This window comes from Hippocampus comes, unplaced genomic scaffold, assembly GCF_001891065.2.
Source record: "Hippocampus comes isolate QL1 unplaced genomic scaffold, H_comes_QL1_v1.1 scaffold92, whole genome shotgun sequence".
Taxonomy (NCBI): Eukaryota; Metazoa; Chordata; class Actinopteri; order Syngnathiformes; family Syngnathidae; genus Hippocampus; species Hippocampus comes.
Genome location: NW_017805379.1, coordinates 1,530,687 through 1,552,126, shown reverse-complemented (window position 1 = coordinate 1,552,126; position 21,440 = coordinate 1,530,687). Strand labels below are relative to the sequence as shown.

Sequence of the window (21,440 nt, the reverse complement as noted above, 5' to 3'; positions counted from 1 at the left end):
TCCCCCTTAATTCTCCCGTGAAGTTTGAATAAAAGTGACATTGAAATACGGGGCTCTAATTAGGTTCCAGCTTAACATTAGGGATATTTGTCAAAGTCAAACGGAAGGAGCAGGCGACAGCTGCATTATGGGAAACTGTTAAGTCCAATTTTCCAAACTCTTGTCACGTTACATTACTGCCAACCTTGTGTGATGTCATTGATCGGGTGACTTTCATTACTTGTGATTGCGGTGTTCATTTATTTTCGTGCTTGCGTTTTGGCAGCGGTTTGAAACCGCACTGTCTTTTACTGGGAGCTGTTTCTAATATTTTGGGGACTTTGTCACAGCAAGACGGCATATTCATTCCCTAAAAAGGCGCAAAAATCTAAATTTTCCAGATCATCCGAATTTTTTTTTTTTTTTTTTTTTTTTAATTCTTGGAGTGTTTGTACTCGGATTGGAGTGGCCATTCCAACCAGACACGGTAAATTGACAAACTGTCATTTTGGAGCAAAACTTTTCATGTCGCTACTCACGATGAGCGTGATGGAGAGCGGATACATGAATTTGATTTTTTGAAACGCCTTTACGATACTTGGCCATTTCTTGATTTATTTTTTTTAATCATTCCCATTTGGCAGTATTGTTTCCTACACGTTTCGCTGTGGTGTGTGTCGAATTGAGAAGCCATTCATTTTCACTTGACAGCTATTTTCACCTCTCGAATTTTGGTTGATTATATTTATCTTGTGACACAACTTCCACCAAATCATGTGAATTCAAAACGTAGATTCTGCGTTTATTGTATTTATCCGTACGCTGAAAATGAGAGGAAATGTGAACATTTACTTTGCAAGTCCATTGACAGTGTGCGCCCCTGAATTTTCTGCTTAACCCCTTTAAACTTTTAAATTGAGGACCACTGTGGTCCTATTTTCTAATTTCATTTTTTAACCTTCTGTCAAACATTCATTTCAAAAAGATTTTAGGATCACAGTTTGGTGTCTATTTCGCGATGTAAAATTTTACTGTTGGTTATTTTGTTCATTTTAAGGGTGGGCTGACATCCACGATCAGCATATTGTTGCTATTGTCCTCGTCCCTAACAGTAGCGATGATGCTTCGGCTTTTTAAGGTGATCATTTTCCTCACTTTTTATGTGTGTGTGTGTATGTGTGCAGATGTACCTCAAATTGCGACAACAGATACTGCAATGGCAGCATCCTTTCTCACTTCCAGGAGATGAATAAGGGAGGCCCATAACATCAATCAACGCCTGGTGAGTCGGCCGCGACAACTGCATTACTCTGATTTTATGTTTCCGTCATTAATACTCGTGACTCGCTTCTCGTGTCGGTAAATTGTCGCAGAGTGATGGATGTACGGGATGCCGGCGCGATAATAAACGTGGGACTCTGACGCAGTCAAGTTGAAATGTGGTCGGCATTTCAGAAATTGCCCGCTGGTAGGGCAGTGAAGTGAGCTATTTTCCGCACGATGAGGTGCATCCGAAAAGCATTAAATGTTCTCAAAAGCCGACCGTGCGCCTTATAATCCGATGCGCCTTATATATGGATCAATATTCTGATCTCTTGGATGTAGCATTTTAAATGTTCTGTAAAGCGCTTTGTTACAGCTGCAGCCATTATGAACGCTCTTTATAAATAAAGCTGTATTGTATTGCATTGCATTCCCTTCAGCGTAGCTCCATCTAGTGGATGCATAACGCAATCACAGCCACTATTGGAGCTTCTATTCTATGCACCTTATAATGCGGTGCGCCCAATATATGAAAACATTCATTGAAGGTGTGCCTTATACACAGTACTTTTTGGCAACGTGTGGAACTACGCGTTGATTATTTTTGCATTGCAAAATATATTTTTGCGTCCTCCCTCCTTATGGCACCTGAAAATGGTGGTCCTTCCTTTCCCTCATTCTGTTTTATCGCGAGCAATCACATCATTAGTATGCCATTAGCTGTGATTATTGATTTCAGATTGCGCCCCCCCCCCCACCACCCCCCCTCCCCTTTGTTCAATGACACTGAATTCATAGGAGATCCGTGAACTTCATCACCTGATGTGTTCCTGTTTCTCCATGCAGAAGTCCAACTGGGTCAGCACTTTTCTCCCCCCCTCGCAAATCAGTTTCTAATTATCCCATTTCCCTTCCTTTCAATAAATAATTACAATAAAGGCCATCAATCAGGAGGGGAAACATTGATAACCGGAGAGAAAGTCCAATATCACTTTGTCACCCGCGCCCTGTCATAAATACGATGTCTGTGAGTGTATGCGGCACCGGCTCGCCCATGAGGCAATCAAGGCAAATGCTCAAGGTGGCGGCAGGGGCTTCTAGGGAAACTGGGAAAAACATTTTCCTTCAATATAATTTCATTAAAACTCGTCAGTGTTACTATTAAAATTGAAAAGTTAGCAAAGTTCCAAATATAAAGAAATGCCCAATTAATATGAATACAAGTGATTTATATTCGCAGTCATGATTTTTATTTGTTGTATTTACATCTGGCTAGCTCACCTTTTTTTCTGCTGTCAATCAAAGATATTTCTTTTTTACATCTTTTCATGATGTATGTATCTGATTATTAATTCAGGTTGTTTGACTTTACATTACTGTTACAATACACAATTATTATTATTATTGTTATTATATATTTTTTAATTATTATTATTATTATTGTTATTATTATTTTTATTATTATTATTAGTAGTAGTAGTAGAAGCATAAATAATAATCCATAACATTGCTATATGCCATATTCAACTGCAATTTATATCAATACTCACAGGCATGTATTCTTTATCCTCTGCGGAGAGCAACTAATATTACTGCGGTTTACAGAGGAGCTGACTGGCTGACAAAGGATTAATCATTGATTTATTCATGTCCGACAGGCTATGAACACATGCATAAAAGATCTTTAGTTCATAGTTTTATATACCGGTAGGTAATTATAACTGAGCATGGAAAATGACCACGATGCAAGCTGAAAGACACGGCAAACTGCTTTAGTTTGTGGGAAAAAAAATAAGTATGTCTACTTTAAATAAATCTCCTTCATACACTGTTTATGGAACTGCAATCTGTCGATGATAATCAAGAAAAAAGTAAACCAAAGCACCGGTTAAGGCCCCACCACACACCCTCACAGCAAGTATCCCTGCTGCATATTGATTAGCACGCACACAAACACACACATGGCTATGCTAATGTGAGTCTGCAGTAAAAAAATCCCCGGGCTAGCGACTCTCTTTGATGCCTCGCTATCGCATCTGCCTGAAGGTGCGACGTGGCCGATGTTTTCCTCCCACACGGGCTAAACCCAGAGAGGGGAACCGAGGAAGGAGACGCCTTGGTCGCTTTGGGCTTCTTATTAGTGGTGGCAGGTAACCAAGTACGTCACCACATAGAGGTAGATTTTTCAGTCTGTGTCGCTCTGGTCTCAATATTTATTTTTCTTACGATGTTTTACTTACTAACTACATCAACAGGGTATAAATGACCCAGCATTGGCTTGGTCTCTTTTGGACCCATCACTGGGTTAGTCATTTCATACAATTTGTTACTTTTAACCCAGCGGTTTTATGGGAACACGTTATTTTGTTGCATAAAAGTTGAACTCTAGATTAAAAAAAAAAAAAAAACATGCGACATATAATGTAAATTTTTTTTCCAATAGAATGAGCACCATACACTTTAAAAAGAGTCAAAAAGAGACTCTCTTCTTTTGTTGGTCAAAAAGAACCAATCCACGACAGTATTTCAATTTGACAAAAATTTCTGGGTTGTTTTTCACAAAACAAACAAAAGATTTAATTTTTTATTTTTTTTTTATGGGAACACGTTATTTTGTTGCATAAAAGTTGAACTCTAGATTAAAAAAAAAAAAAAAACATGCGACATATAATGTAAATTTTTTTTCCAATAGAATGAGCACCATACACTTTAAAAAGAGTCAAAAAGAGACTCTCTTCTTTTTTTTGGTCAAAAAGAACCAATCCACTACAGTATTTCAATTTGACTAAAATTTCTGGGTTGTTTTTCACAAAACAAACAAAAGATTTAATTTTTTATTTTTTTTTTTGACCCAACTGTTTCCGAGTGCACGTCTTTTTCTTCCTTTCTGTCAACAGCAAAAATTTATTCCAGATGCAACTTTTTTACTTTTACTTGCAGACATTTTACTTTTACCTACATGCAGGAGTTAAATCAGAACTTGTCTTAAAAAATTTTTTTGCACAACATTCTAAAAACAATTGGGGTTGGGGGGAAGAAACCCAAATTCGGAACAAAAGATGAATTTTTTTTTTTTTTTTGACCCAACTGTTTTAGAGTGCGTGTCTTTTTGTTCCTTTCTGTCAACAGCAAAAATTCATTCCAGATGCTACTTTTTTACTTTTACTTGCAGACATTTTACTTGTACCTAATGCGGGGGTTAAATCAGAACTTGTATTTTAAATTTTTTTTTGCACAACATTCTAAAAACAATTGGGGGTGGGGGGAAGAAACCCAAATTCGCTCAAAAACTGACCCAATTTGGGGGGTTATTCTTTTAACCCAAAAAGTGGGATCAAATTAATAACCCACAAAACAATCCTAGAAATTTGGTTGTTTTGTACAAAACTCCCCAAAACTGGGTCAACCCTCCATTGTGAGTTATTGTGTGGGTTATTCCTTGGACACATCTTTTTCGGTTAAATGAATAACCCACAAAACACCTCAATCAATCATCCAAAAACTTGCGTCCATCCAAATTTTTGACCCAACAGTATTTAGATTAAAGTATCTGTACTCCTACTCAAGTACATCATAAGAGTACCTTTGCCACCTGTGCTTCTTGCCAAAGCCAAAAATGAGTTTGTGTGCCTCGCAGCTCGGGAGCGTGCACCTGCTCGACCACTTGTGCGAGGAAATTAGAACATCTGAGAAGGAACACTGTCTCCCGGAAGAGTAAACAGTTTGCTGTGTTTGAACGTGGGAGCCCAAATGCATTCATTACGCCGTTGCTGTGCTCCGCATGTCAACACTCAACCGCCCCCGTGCGCTCTCATCCCCATGCAAAGCCGATCTCCCGTACACACATCGAGACATGCGGTGGCGGCCCGGATGACTTTCGAACAAGATACGGACTTTTGCTGGACTCTAAAATATTCATGTCCTTTTTCTTTTGCCGCCTTTTAACAACGCCGCCGTCTCTCCAGGCGTCCCCGCTTATTTGCCGCCTAATTGGATCCGCAACATGCCGTCAGGAGGGCCACAAATGAGTTGCTGTTGGGACGCAATTTCACCTTGATTCAAGAGGCAACGACGGCCCGAATGCTCCCAAAAGTAGAGCGATGTTTTTTTCTGGATTTCATGAAATTTGGTGGAATACACCTGCATCTTTGTTTTCAGTTTTGAAACTGATGGTGGTTAGTGTTGGTTTAGGGTTAGGGGTTAAGGGTTAGGGTTAGGGTTCGGGTTAGGGGTTTGCATTGGGGTTAGGTTTTTGGGGCAAGGTTTAAGGGTTACGGGTTAGGTGTTAGGGTTAGGGGGTTAGAATTAGGGGTTATGGTTATTGGTTAGGCTTAGGGGGTTAGGGGTTGGGGTTGTGATTAGGGTTGGGGTTAGAGTTAGGATTGGGGTTCGGGGTTAGGGTTAGGCAGTTAGGGGTTAAGGTTAGGGTTGGGCGGGTTAGGTTAGGGTTAGGGTTTGGGGTAAGGGTTACGGGTTAGGGTTTGGGGGTTAGGTTTAAGGTTAGGGGGTTAGGGTTGGTGGGTTTGCGGTTGGGGTTTGGGTTATGGTTAGGCGTTTCGGGGTCGGTGTTAGGCTTAGTGGTTCGGGTCAGGAGGTTAGAGTTAAGGGTTGGTGTTAGGGTTTAGGTGTTGGGGTTAGCGGTTAGGGTCAGCGTTAGGGTGAGGTCTTCGTGTTTGGGATTGGGGTTAGGGTTCGGGGCTAGGCTAGGTACTGTGTAATAAATTACGATTCCGAAATAACTGTTTGACAGTCCTTCTTGTATCCAACCGTACAGTAGTAGCAAAATAAATACGCTTGAAATGAACCCCGAAAGCTTGTCATTAGCTATAATAATAACATTAGTGGCTTTCAATGAGATAAATATACTTTTTTTCAGAATAATCTCTCTGCCTTGTTTTTCATGAGTACATAGGCACTGCAGTATTTTGATGTTTGTCATGATTCGTGCCATTTTTGGGCGGCCTACTTTGGTGTAAATCGATTGCGAAACACTGTCTAGGAAAGATGGCTGTTACTAAATTATTTCGAGACTCTCACCTTTGCCGACACATTCCACATATTCAATAACGTGTACATGCAGCAGCTATTCATTTAAAAGCGACAAAAGTTGCCAAGTGCCTCGCAAGGTGTTTTTGAAGGCTCGAGCTTTTCTGGAATTTGGTTGAAACACATTTCTATGAAAGTGGCAGCCGAAGCCAAGAGTGTCTTGTGTGTGACGATGGAGGGTGGGTTGGAAGGGGGGTGCGGGTAGGGGGGTGGGGGGTTGTTCTGAGGCATCGCTGAAGAGACAGAGCGTGAAACGCTTTTCCAGGCAAAGGCGGCGACAGGAGAAGGAAGGCTGGTGGGTGGCAAAGCGGCCCGCTGTTGCTGCATTTTGAACAGGTTCAAAATGCTTGGCGTTCGATGATGATGCATCATTACATCATCAGCCCGTCATGTAGACATTATTTATCATAAGGCCCGCCGGCGTCTGCAAATTATTGTGTGGCCGTCTTAGAGAGTCTGAGCTTTGCATTACTGTGCAATCCAAATTTGTCATTTCAATGTGACACTCTTTTGTTGTTGTTGTTGCTGTGAATGCATTTGTCACATATGAAAATGAAATTGGCCTGAGAGCTCGAGGCCATATCTACTCCTACACAATCACTCCCCACCGCAAGATCAGGGTTTGAAAATCTCAAAATGGAGATTCATTCCTGGGATCCTACTTAAAGTCCGTCTCAGTCAACCCTGGCAAAGGTCCGAAACGCAAGGGTGATACTTCCCCTTTTGAATCTTCAATCTAGAGTCTGAGCCCCACAAAACATTCGACTCTGAATACTGGTTGGGGGAATCAAAGCTGGGATTGATCGGTCACTGGTTTACACTGCCTCAGAATTGGGTTCTGGACCCCAAAAATTCCAAATTCGATCCTTGGTCACAGGTTGCATTCTTGCCGACTATCTTATGGCGTCATTTGTTCCAGGCAAGTGTCTAAACCCCAAATGTGACAATTTCCGTCTCCATGCCATTTGGGGGAATCAAACCTTGGATCTTTTGCTCATTAGGCACATAAGTGCCCACTCCTTCACAGCTCTTACGGCTCCAGCACAAAATGAGACCATTAAAGTATTTTTATGTGGCTCCATTTTGCATTGCCATTTGAAATGGCTTTTCAATCACTTTCCAGCGACATGATTCATTGTGGCGTTTTAAAATTCGCAACACTCGAACAGACTTCTGATTATCAATAAAGAATATGTTACAAGCAATAGATCGTCATCATTTTCTCAGATTTCTTGCTAAGTGACAATATGTCTTGAGTGTGGAAGCAAAGTCGTCTCCAATTTCCCCCAATTTGGGCCGACCAATAATACTTTTATTTGTATGTGCCCAATGTTTCGCAGCTGCCTGACCGGCAATAAGTCGGATTTATTTCCAGTTAGCTTTGGACTCCGCCAAAGCCGCCCATTGTCACTGATTCTGTTCACAATTTTTATGGACAGAATTTGTACAAGCAGCCGAGGCCTTGAGGAGGTTGCTCGATGGTCGGTATTTGTCAAGAGGTGCGAAGCTTGGGCGGGAACGGGGGGCGGCCGCAGGACGTGCGCCGCCGAGACAGGGCGGCATTGAGATTGGGCCTCTGGTCCTACCGGGTCCATTTTTGGTTGGATCGTTGTTGCTGTCAAGTTTTGTCCTTCTAGTATGTTTTTTTTTTTTTTGTGTTTTGTTTGTTACTTTGGTTTCTTGGCCTTTTCAGGACTTTGTGTTTTGGATTTACTTTCTTCAGTGTTCCCCTGTAAATGTTTTTTTTTTGTTTAATATCCACATTTTGTTCAGTACACCCTTCTTGTCCTGCCTCCCTGCTTTTTTTGAGGGGGTCAACTACCATCATGCAGCATGACAGTATTGCATATCGCTGCTTTTTGGAAGTGAAGTGGTTCTGTTGGCTTCATAAAGCCGCACTCTGACTCCTGCTGGAATGGTTCGAGTGTGAAGCAGTTGGGATGAAAAACAAATCTGAGACCGTGGTCCTCCGTTGGTAAAAAGTGGAGTGCCCTCTCCAGGTTGGAGATGAGGTCCTGCGAGGAGTTCAAGTGTCCTGTTTCCACCCCTCACATCAGAGAAGAACGAAACGGGAGATTGACAGGTGGATCAGGTGAAGAAGAAACTAAGCCAAAAGACAAAGCGCTTGATTTACCGGTTGCTCTCCGTTCCTCCCCTCACCGGTGTTCACAAGCTGTGAGTGAAAGAACAAGATCATGTAGATAAGCAACCGAAATGACTTTCCTCCACCCTTAGCAGTTGGGTGAGATGCTCCATCATCCAAGAGGTGGGATCAAAGTAGCGCCGTCAGTTGTTTGGACTTCCGGATTGCTTCAATGTATTTATTCAGCTTTACCTTTTCAATCATTATCTTTTCATACGACGCATTGCTATTTTTCTGGATGAAAACCACACAAAAATGGAGGTGTGTTTTGTGTGTGTGTGTGGGGGGGGTCTGCAATGGCATAATGGAATTTTAATTATTTCTTTATTTATTAATGGGTAAAATTTGCAACTCAAGCTGCCCCCAGACAACAGTAATGGCACGTGTGTGGGAGTTTCATTAAAGGAGGTGTGCGTCAGCCCACTTCGTGTTTACAACAGTTTTATTCAGACATCCATGCTAATTGCAATACAGGGAATTAATTACTCCGAACCACGCCGGGGAATCTTGCATTTTCGCCCTGTGTCGAAGTCTCATGTGATTCGCCATATGTTCCTTTTAAGAGCGGTCAAGTGCATTTGCATCCCTGCTTTTCAGAAATCCCGCCCACGTTCCCGATTCTTTGAAAATGACGAGCCCCTGTCACGATATGTCAAAACTCCGTTTGATAATGACTCCAAACATTGCGGTAAATGTCACAGTGCCGCAGGCAATTTCAGGTCTTGCCTCTAGTCCCAAAATAATTGCACGGATTGTATGCAGGCAGCACAGACAGCAGAACGATTGCAAAAGCGAGTCAAGGTCTTTTATGTAAAAAGAAAAAGGCAAAGCGATTGAACAGTTATCAATGAATGTGTAGTATTCTGTGCAGTGATAATTTTCTTCACACATTAGAAAAAAAAAGGTGTTGGTGTTTTATGGGGGGCTGGAGGGAGTTAGTGGCATTTCGATTCACTACAATGAGGAGACCTGATTTCATGTAATGCCTGTACTTACCGTATTTTCCGGAGTATAAGTCTCCGTTTTTTTCATAGTTTAGCCTGGGGTGCGATTCATACTCTGGAGCGATTTATGTGTGAAATTATGAACACATTATTATATAATTTTCACATTGAACCGCAAGAGGGCGCTCTAGGCCTGTGTTGATAAATTGACGATAAGTCTGACGTAAACGACGTTGAAGAGGAGTCTCCAAATTGGCGAAGTTGTTTAAAACTGACATCAAGGATGAAGATTTCCTTGGATTAAGTGATTTGGAGTGACACAGATGGTTCGGTCAACTTGTTAGCATGTTCTTTATTTTATAGTTATCTGAATACCTCTTAATATGTTACGTGAACATACAGGGCACGTTCTCGGTTGTTTATGCGTCATGTATCGTTACTAACGATACATGTCGCATATTGTTTTTGATTCGTTAGCATATCGTACACTTATTCAGCATGTTGTTCTCTATTTTATTTTTATTTTAAATTGCCTTTCAAGATGACATGTTTGTTCTTGGTGTTGGATTTCATCAAATAATTTCCCCCCCAAAAATGCAATTTATATTCCAGTGCGATTTTTATGTTTTTTTTTCTTCTTTATTATACTCTGGAGCGATTTATAATCCCGAAAATATGGTAGTTTGTGTTGGGTAGCTGATTGTGAACCGTTTGGGTGAGCTACATTGTGTGTGTTTTCGTTTCATTAGTAGTCCATCCACCCTCCAACATTTTTCTGCTCATTTTGCGTGCGCTGCTCTTGTGAGCCGCGCTCTTGATGGATATTGACTTGGCGACGATATTTTGACGACGGGGACCGTACATTTCAATAATTTCTAATTACACGCACGTAAGCTTCAATAAATCTTATCGCGAGTTCGCGCGCCAACAAATTGCGCCTGTGATCTCGCGGTGTCGATAAAATACGAAGGTGAATTTGATTTTGTTTTGCCGGATGAAAGACGCAAATAGCGCCGAGGTCTTTTAATTGCTCACGCCGTCATTTATCTCCGTGTCGCTTTTATTTGAGTTGCCGTTCTGGAGGCCCGCCCTTCTTCTGTCTCCACTTTGTTCGAGCTGTTGATTCGGCATCAATCGCGGCGGAAATCTAATTTGTCAAAACGCGGCTGTCGCGGGGCCGTGCTTTCTGTCTGAGAGGGAGAGATGTGTGATAAGGCAACAGAGGGACTTCTGCTTCGACTGCTGCCAGGAATAAAAACCAGACTTCGGCACTTTGAAGCCAGTGCGGATCAAAAAAAAAAAAACCAGAGAGGCCTTTGTGCTACAAAGGGAGCGTTACCCCCTCTCCTCCCCCCTTTGCCTTATTCCGCCACCTTTTGTTTGCAACCCGCTTGTCACTCTGTGAGCCGCCGCATATTCGGTTCAGCCCTGCACTATCATGTTTGTACGACTACTGCGAGGAAGTGATGTGCCTCCGTGCGCCGCTGTGTGCATCCCTTGAGGGTTTGGGGCTGGCAGTGCAATTTCGTGATACAGCTGATAAAGAGATGCAGTTTGTATTATGTTACTACGAGCAGCTACCTGGATAAACAGAAGATGGATTCAAAAGGAACTAAACCCAAGTTGTTATAACTTTGTTATATCTTATATGCACATCTGTTATTCTACAAAATACATTTAAAATATTGCATTTGTATTCGGGATGGTCAATACCACATTTTTTTCAAATTATTACTGGTACTAGATTTCACTATTGAGTACTGCTCCACATCACTAGAAGTTTTCTACATCAGAATGTAATGACAGATAATTGTGGACAGTCATTTGTGTCTTTCTGCTACAGTCTAGCGCCAACTACTGGTGAGGAGTCAATGCCAATTTTTGTTTTTTACCTTAAGTATCAGTGGCTAGTATCGGCGTCCTTCACGAGTCCCCAGTACCTCAAAATAAGGCGGGCGGGTACTGATACTTGGCATCAGTACTTGCCCATTCCTAATCCACTTGCTTCTAGGTGCCGCCATTTTGTCTTTTCACTCCCCCAAGAATGTGACTTGTTGAGAATGTGACGTGTACTATGTTCACCAATCCCTGCCTGTCATGTCATACTACAATATTTGTGTGTGAATATTCATTATGTCAAGGAATGTTACCCCCGGAATTTGATGTTAATTTTCTATGAGCCCATCAATAGGATTTCCCATTGATTCCTAGCATTAGCAGCGGCAGTGTCTCTGAAACAAAACACTGCATTTGTTGTATGGAACGCTACAATTTGTGGAATTCTTTTTGTTGCTGTCAGGTTCTGAACAGAATGGAATAATGTTTTGGATTCCAGAAATGCTTTCAAAGTGAGATAATAAGAATTATTTATTCCAGAAAAAGGGCATCGGCAATGTGCAATCTGAAATCACTGATCACTAGGAGCCAGGGAAAAAAAACAAAGCAATGCGTAAAACAAAAAGCACTCGCAAAGGCAAGATGAAAAGGAATACTGAAACTACTTGTAAAGTTTTATGACAAAACGAGAGCGACTGTGAAAGATATCAAGAGGTCGAGAATACAACACTTGAAGCACGACAGCGAGCAAAGTCAATAACCCGACAACAGACTTGGCAACTTGGTAGTCCTTAAATACTTGGCAAGGCTTGATGGGGAAACGCCGAACAGCTGCGCCTGCTGGAGGGAAACGCCCTTCACTCCAGCTGGAGCTGAAACACAATCAGAACATGACAGCCACGTGTTTAGTTTTACCGCATACTCCCATTGGGCAAAATCACGCACGATACAAGTAATATGTTTGCTGCAAGCATCCAGGTTCACAATGTAAAAACTTGCCAACACACACCGTGCAAAACATTTGTCTTCAATCATGTTTTTTTTTTTTTTTTGGATTGTTTGAGTTTTCCCATGACGATTTTATTTCAGATGTACTTTTGATAGTTTTTTTTTTTTTTTTTTTGACACATCTCACATCGCAGGCTGGTGTTCTCCACCTCTCGCCGAAGGATCTTTAGTGCAAATTGGAGTTTTGTCTCACTCTCGCACAGTCACGTGTGGAAAGACACTGTCAGTGCTAATATTAGCAACGTACAGTACATCTTGTGCCCCCATCAACCCCCCAGTTCCGCTGGTTCACTCCCGGCACCCACGTTCCCTGACACCATAGTCATTTGTCTTCTCCTTGTCCGCTGCAGTGATGCGGGATAACATCGGGGACCGGCGGCGTAGACAAGGGAGTATTGGAATATCGATTCCGCTCCATTCTCCCTATCCTCTTTTGCTCCAGACTTTTTTTTTTTGTTGTTGTTCCTTCCCTGGCCCGTGTGATAAAGTGACTGCTCCTGATGGGTTTTTCCCCTCCTTCAGTGCATGCGCCCGTGCGTGTTGGCAATTTATTTCCAGCAGCTTTGTGGCCATAAAGGAGCGTTGCCGTACAAGTTGCTCTTTGGCAATTCCTATCTATTTGCTTGTGTGTTGAATCTATTTGTTTGCCAATGGCTGCGCAGGTCCGCCGGACGCCTTTTTGCATTTGTGTAGACATACGTTTATCTGCGGTGATGATAATGTGCTGTCTGAAACTCTCAGACAGCATGTTGTGTCGTAGAAAAAAAAAAAGCTTTTCTTTATTTCAGCAACCCAACATACAAAAATAAATGAGTAAAAATAACCCGCAAGAACAAAACTGCCACATTGTCACATTAGCCAATCGTGAGTTAGTGCTGCGATGTGATTTGAGTCTAACTTGTCGCTCCTTTGTTAACGGTGGCAGTGAACTCCACTTTGCAACAAGTAGCAATTTGGTAGACGGCAGAATTCTTCAAAAAATTGCAACTCACACTTGAAGCTTACTGTCAAACTTAGATAGTTTTACGTAAATGTGAATCACCCAGAAAAAGTGTTCACCGGTCGCTCACTATGCTGATGTTTGCCTTGGATATTTTTCGAAGGATTGTTAACTCATTCACTCCCAAGGACGTTTTTAAACGTCTTTTCAGATTTGGTCCAGAATTGGCTGGTACTGAATGAGTTAAAAGCCGACAAAAGCAAACGTCCTTGGATCAGTTCTTTACAAAATGGCAGGCAAAAACCACTTCTGAGAGAGAACACGAACTAAAGACGGCAAAAAACGATGAGGACGCAGTTAAAAGTTAAATGACCATCATTTTTATTCTTTATTCTTTGTTTTTTTTTTTTATTTTGCACAACTCTCATTTATTGTGCAATAATCGAATTGTAACATGTATTTGTTACATATTTTGATGCATTTTTCTGCTTTAGAAAACATTTATATCTGAATTTTGGGGGGTCCTGGAACGGATTAGGGTATTTACATGGAAAACACGTCTTGACTTACAAAATTTTCAAGTTAAGAAATTTCTTCTAGAACCAATTAATTTCGTAAGTAGAGGTACCACTTTATGTCTTCCCTGAACACAGATGCTCCTGACGAATACAGTCGTGCCACACATGAAAACATGACACGGTAGCCCAAATTTTTCACAAATACTTTACATTCCCCTGCACCCCCTAAAAAGATGCTTGGAAAGGGCCCGAACATGCATGAGTGGCGTGCACTGGCACTAACAGGGTTGAGCTACATTGCTTACCTTTCTTCCAACAGTGTTCTCCCGTAAACGCAAGACGATGTTGTGGAGCTGCGAAAATAACCTCAAATTCTCTTTCCCATCTCGCGACGCCGTTTTCCACTTCCCTTCCATAAAATCATGACACAGCGTGGATGTTATTTTAGTGGGCCTCGATTTGTAGGCAACCATTACAGTTCAAATAATTGCGCGTCCCTCTCGATGGACCTCGTGTTTTATTTCTCTCTCTCTTCTAATAGTCTCTCGACTGCAAGTGTATAAACTGGTCACGCTTAGTTGAATTGTTTTGCTGCCGTTCTTGGAAACCAATGAGAATTTCCGTTTTCTATTACCGTACGTAACGCAGTGATACCTTTTGGGATCCACTGTCGGGAGTTTTCTTACCAAGGCCATTTGGGATGAACTCTTGTTTTCATGTCTTTAATCCATGATTCAAATGGAAAAATTGGACAAACCTTATTGGCATCTTCCTTGTGGGAGCTTGCTACGCCTCTGTCCCAAGATGACACAACTTTCTACGTGATATTAACGCTTTGAAAAACAAAAACATTAAATTTCGCCATTTTTTTTCAGAATCGTTCAAACCTGGTCACTGCTGGTCGCTTGTTATCATTACTGAGTCTGATGAAGATAAACTACAAAAAGAAAACCGCAGCTCAAGTGCTTACTTTTGTTTTTCAACAAAGAACCCCTATTATGAATTTGTCTGTGATTCCTGCTTGCTTTTGGAACTCAACAACACGCCCGCATGGAACCGGATAAGGAACCAGATATGCACACACATGCACAAATACATACAGGTCTTATCAAAGATCAGCACTGAAGGCACAAAAGAGGTAATGAACAATTGTAATGAAAACATAAACCAGAGACACCTATGCTAGTCCCTGCATATCAGATAAGGGGATTGGCCTTTAAAAGAAGCTGACAAATACACGACGCACATGTGCTCAAAAAATACAAAACGTGCTGGTTCCCACAGACGATGCATAGAATTGTTAAAAAAAAAAAAAAGTCAATATGAAAGCTCGGGCTGCAACGAGTAAGTCCATTAATTTGATAATTAAAAAGCTCTACCTCCAAGCTTTGCATCGACCAATTTTTCAAAATGGATTCATTTGCTGGCACCCATGTCACTCACATGATTTTACCGCAATGAAGCATAAAGGGGAAAAAAAAATCATCATTTACAAGAAAAACTTAATGTTAGAAATTGAAATATTGTGAGGGGAAAACTCATCATTCTAATAGTAATCAAGGATTTTTTATGTAAAGTTTATTTTCGAGAAAAAAAAGTAATCATGACCGGAGAATTTTCCAATGACGAAACTACAGAATGATACTGGTGCCTTGACTTAAAAGTTGAATTATTTCCTCGCCGATGTGCAAAATTCAAAAATACTTATCTCAAATCATCCCCGATGAAATGAATGGAAATGCCACTGATCCTTCCAAACACACCCCCACAAAAACCACCAACTAAATTTCTTGGACTGAGATAAATGGCGCTGTACAGTATTGTACTTTACAAAATTCAGACAGCAACAACATTACAATGTTTGTGCATTGATAATTCACTGGCCATTGTGCTGCTCCTTCTTGCGTGTGTGTCCTGACCACTAGGGGGCAGTGTAACACATCCAGACTTACAACTAAGCTGCAATATTATTAGTCCATTTTCGCTGAGGATAAAGAATATATGCCTGTGCGTATTGTAGTATGAGCTCTCTGTGTGTGTTGCTACTGTGTGTGTGTATATATACGTTTTTAAGGATAGTTTACTACCTGGATATCAATGCTACTTTTGTTTTTTAGCCCCTCTATTGGTTTTACTGTTATATATTAGCATTAAACTAATAGATTGAAGTCAGACAAAATCATTTGGTTTCGCGTCATTCTTTGTTTTATGTTTAGTTTTATTTAAAATATGTCTGTAATCTAGCCCCAGCACCATTTGTCCCCATTTAATCATTCTTTCGTGCAAAACATGTCCCCGAAAGTCGGCAAAGTCACACACACACACACACACACACACACACACACACACACACGCGCGCACGCACGCATGCACACGCACGAGCACTCCAGTCCTCAACAGCACCCGAAGTAATTTGTCATGTTCATGATGAATTATACCCTCTACAGTTCATAGCCTACAGAGAGTGAGAGCACATTTTCCCAGCTGTTTATACAAATGTGTGTTCATTGCTCACAGCAAACAAATGAAAGTGACAAAGTGTGACAAGATGAAAAAGTTTGGGCTGCAAAGTGTGGATTGTCCATTCATCTGGATTACATAGCAAAACAGAGCCATCGCTCTTCTGGACTTGGAAATCTGCATAGAATGGTCCAAAGGATACTTTATTGTCCCACTGTAGTTTGCAACGCCTTCATTGAGTCATAGTTGTCATTTTACATGGATAACGACAAAATAATTAAAAGGCAAATACTGTGGTGCCTTGAGACACGAGTGCCCCGACTTAAAATCGTGTGTTGTTTGAGAGGTGCTATCATATTTTTTTCTGCATTAACTTGGAAGCAAAAAAAAAAAAAAAAAGCGCTTGTGACATGATGACCAACAGGTGCGACGCCGGAGGAGAAGCCCTCCAACGCCACCTGTTGGTCACACACGGAACAGAACCATGACAGTCAGCCATGAAACGAAACCAATTCTAATCTAAAACAAAAAATGGAATCATGGCACTCGTCGTCTCAAACGTGTTTTGATATTAGCGCAAGTCTTCAATCTTTGGGGTGACGTGACACAGCCGACAACCAATAGATGAGTATGTTGGACAAGGTTCTGTTCACACTGTTGAATGGATAATGTTAACTTTTTATGTGGGTGAAGTAGAGCTGCCTCAAAGGTACCTTGTGGCGATATTGTCTCAACTGTATTCGCAAAAGGTATTTTATTGACTGCTTGTACGCCGATGGCGGTTTGAATCGAGACGCACAACCCACGGTGGGTTTGGGGTGTGGTTGGGGGGGGGGGGGGGGGTCACGAGGTGCCGAGCGTTCTCATCTGTTCCTCGACTCTTTTCCGATCTAACGCTCATCATGCCTCCTTCCCCTGTGTAGCATTGCTTCAATAATAGCCTGCAACTATTCCGCAGTGGGAAAAGAGGAAGTGGGGAAAAAATAATTCTCACACACGTCATGAGGGAAAAACCCACAGAGGGAGCGAGCGTGCTTGTATTTTTGTTTTGCGGTTGAGGTAAACTGGCTTTAAAGTACAAAACGCCAGACCTGACAAGGGGGGAAAAAAATCAGTTGGGGCCACCATGAAGATGTAAAGTGCGCACAAAAATGATAAATATTGATGTTTGGGTTTAATATCACTCCTGTGAACTGCTTCTACATCGGGATAGGCAAATCGAGCACACGTTGGAAACTGCAATCCCTCATGTCCAGTGTAGTGGTACACAGACTCCCTCTAGTGGTACGTGAATGGCTCACGGGATTATAAATGCCAAATGATTTTTGTGGACCCCCTTGGACGACGTCTCCAAGGCAAGTCAAGTCAAAATTATTGACATGACATGCACAAGCCAAATCAATGTGCTTCACACAACCAAAAACACCACACCAAGAAGCAGCTATGACTAGAACAGCCGCAGACAAAGCAAAGCAAAGGGAACAAAAGTTCCTCATTAAAATAACTAAAAAAGTGGACACTGACATCTAAATGTATTCACAAACTAAAGATGTAAGGCCATTTAAAAGCAATGGAAAGAAAAAAGTAGCTTTCTGAAATTACTAGAAGCTCATATCGTGAAATTGAGTTGAAAAATGTTTAAAAAAGTGAAAGGAATGTGAATAAAAATTTTTTTAGAAGCGTTTATACTTGGGGCTGACTTCACTTCTGATGGCAACTTATTCTGAGTCAACCAAAGGGAACACAAGGAGTAAAAAAGAGGAGGAGCGCGTCATTACTGGATCGGCATCTTTATAGCAAGAAATCAGCTTTTTTTTTTTTTTTTGGCTGTATTGTGCAAAGCTCATACTGCTGACCCTTTGCTGACGCCTCCAGATGTGATGTGTTGTTCTAATAAGCCGAGAGTCACTGAAGGGAAGATAAAAGGCCGGAATAACCAATTCCATATGCGGGGAGAACACAATGAAAAGACGAGGAAGCAAATTTTAACCAGGGCATCGCAGCATTAGCGTTTGCCACCAGTGAGCTAACAAGATGGCATTATTTGCGAGAGCTAAAGACCGGGCCTGATTGGGAATAGCAAAAAAAAAAAAATGCATTGGAAAAAAAGCAAGAGGGGAGTTTTTTTTTTTCCACCCTAAAAATTCTTGAAAAAAAAGGGCTTAACCACCAACAGCAAGCAAGCTAACGATAGAATAACATTGAGCACAAAGTTGTCCTCCTATGCTTCAAAATAATTTTTTTTAATTTTTTTTTAATGGGCGGGGGCTTGAAAGTTTTAATATCAATTGTGTTAAAAGTTCTTTGGCATTGAGAAATGCATTCCTTGGCAATCGACTGGTCACTTTCTGCCAAAAAATGCTTCCCCGATGAAAAATTGTTCACGGGGCCTCTATTAATAAAAATGCTGTCATGTACTCTGGCCAAATTTGGTTCTGAGATACACCAGCGCCAATATTGGATGAATTTGAGCAATTCTAAAAAAAAAAAAACACAACAAAACAAACAAAAACTGTCAACCCAGCACCGCAATGAAGGAAACACACTGACAAAGAGAAAAGTCAGTCACACAGCACAAACAAACTCAGCTCTCCAAGTGCCACCATCATGACCGACATTAAAATACAGTCGCTTTTTACAAACGGGAGACAAGGGGCCGCGCTCAGCCTATTGTGAGGTAAATTTTTGTCATTTTCAGTCCGTCGTTTCCGCGACGTGCGCCGAGCAGTTGGCGGTCGCCACGAAATGTAACAGATGAAATTGTAAAAAAAAATTGCGGAAAGATGTTAGAGGAGCTAATAGGCTTACAAGTCATCAGCATTGCCTTAGCTTCTATAGTTGTGGCTTGGATGAAAATGACTTTTTTTTTTTCGAACCCAAAAAAGCTACATCCTCCAGGTTTAAGAAAAAAAAAATGGCAAAAAATTAGCGACAACATGCCCTCCAGAAAAGATTTGAAACCAGAACCTCCGAATTGCAAGGCATACGTGCTAACATTTACTCCACCGTGGTTTCATTATTAAACTGTGTGTTTTTTTTTTTTTTTAATGACTTTCTACCCGGTGAAAGAGCCGTTTCTCAAGGAAGCATCTATTTATCATTTCACGGCCATCTTTCTGAGGTTTAGACCTGCTCGAGCCTTGCACTGGGTCGCATCCGCCATCGCCTTTTCACTTCTTTTTTACCACAGAGAGCAGGAAACATGTCAGTCTTGCATCTGACAAAAAGTCGATGTGATTGATCCAGATGGCGCACAGATTAAAAAAAAAAAAAAAAAGCCAAGTGGGATCTGGTGGTGGTGTGTGTGTCTGTGTGCGCGCGCGTGCGATCACACCACCATTGCAGAACAGAAGCCCCAACTGCTGTGTCAGAAGGCGAGCCATTGATCGATGATAACGAGCGGTCGCTTAAGCTCACATGTCGGCCCGGAAAAGGAAGAAGAGCTGGAAGGTGTCCTCCCGATGAAAAATGCCAGAAGTTATACCTGTATATGAGGAAGAAAAGTGATTCGAAGAATAGTGCGGAAGAAGAAAGCAAGAGTGTTAGCACCGATGAGAGAGCAGATCAGTAAAAAAAAATAAATAAAATAAAGGTGTTTTGTTTTTTTTTTTTTCTTTTGCAGAAAAGCCAGGCCATCTGGTGAAGTGGAATTACATTAGCCATGCACATATACGCTCCTTCTGCTCCCTGCAGTCTTGGTGCCGTTCTCAAGCTGACAGGAAGGAAGGTGAGCCAGTCGCAATGGGGACAACACCCCCCGCAACACGCATTTGCTATTGCCGCGACGTCTTATTGCACCTTGACAGGTGTTAATTAAAAACAGGTGAAGTCATCCCCAATTAAAATGAAATCCCCCTGCACAAGGAAAAAAAAAAAATCGAAGAACTTACTCAAGAATGGATTGAAATGAATAGCAATGAGGGGATATTTTTAAATACAGTGTAATATACTGCACGTGCATATTTGTTGAAATAAATAAGTTCCACGGTGACCCAAACGGTGAAAATCTGATGCAGCCACTCATCCGAACTTTCATCAGGCAGTCAGGCAGCATCAGGACAAGTCTTAAAGGGTCAATTAGCCGCCATTGCGCTCGTATTGGATTGAGGAGACTATTGCCATAGCAAACAGACTGAGCGCAAGAGGAACCGATAAAAGGCCCGCATGTCCACGCGGGCAGCGGGTGGAGCGCCTATGGCATCCGACATCAATTACAACTCGGCGCTGGATTGTCACCGCTCCCAATCGCAACCTATGGCATTGCCTCTATTATGAAACACGTATTACACTGAACTAGTAATGCGCTTCCAAATCACACAGACCACAAATTGAATAAGGAGCCCACTTCGGGATATTACTTTGTGTTAATTACGATTTCTTTTCCACTTCTACTCTTCTGTCTTGAATCATCCCAAGCGTGAGGTCGAAGGCGCACTAAACAAAGAGGAAAACCTAGGAAGAGACATTTAAAGCACACAAATAAACCTACCTAGCTAATTAAAAAAAACTGTAGTGTGGAACAGCTCATTGTCCAAAGCATACCACATCATACATCCAACATGTATCCATTAGTGGAAAGGATAAGCTCATAATCCAAAAGGATACCATTTCGTATGTCCGAAATCCGCCTATTGAAAAGAACAGCTCATGATCCAAAGCATACCACATCATACAGTATGTCGAATACATCCAGGTATGGAAAGGAACACCCCGTAACCCAAAGCATACCACATCATACATCCAACATTTATCTATTTATGAAAACAAACCACTCATGATCCAAATGACACCACACCCGTACGTCCAACATTTCTTTGGAAAAGATCAACTTGTGATCCAAAGCATACCACATCATATTGCGAAGATATCCATCACCCAAAGCATACCACATCAAAAAGGAGCAGCTCATTGGCACACAATGTCCAACCTATCCATCTACTCTACCAATGGAAAGTACAAGCTCACAATCCAATGCATACCACATCACACGTCCAAAATATCTGTCTGTGGAAAGAAACAGCCATAAGCCGACGCTTACCCCACTCTATTCATCTGAGAGACGGTTTATGTTTGTTGTTGTTTTTTTTTAATGTGTGGGTAGATGCTCCTTTTTGAGTTGGCAACCGGGTTCAAACGGGGCCAAGTCGTAAAATTTAAAAAAAAAAAAAAAAAAAATCCCAGAAAGGTGGTTGTTAAAACTCCTCATTAAACATGTAAACAAGCATCTTTGATTCAAAACTATATTGCCCACATTCATCTTGACTCCAGAGTAGAAAAGAAAATCAAATAAACTTTTTAAGTAG

At 41.4% G+C, this 21,440-nt stretch overlaps 1 protein-coding gene across 1 annotated transcript in view; it reads left to right on the top strand.

The window, feature by feature from the left end:
* The first annotated feature begins 1,165 nt into the window (after positions 1-1,165).
* uggt1 (UDP-glucose glycoprotein glucosyltransferase 1) overlaps positions 1,166-21,440 on the top strand; it is an 80,691-nt gene continuing 60,416 nt past the window's right edge. The window contains exons 1-2 of the mRNA XM_019872473.1: positions 1,166-1,261; positions 19,760-19,864. The gene's annotated coding sequence lies outside the window, so the exon portion shown is untranslated. The remainder of the gene's footprint in view (positions 1,262-19,759; positions 19,865-21,440) is intronic.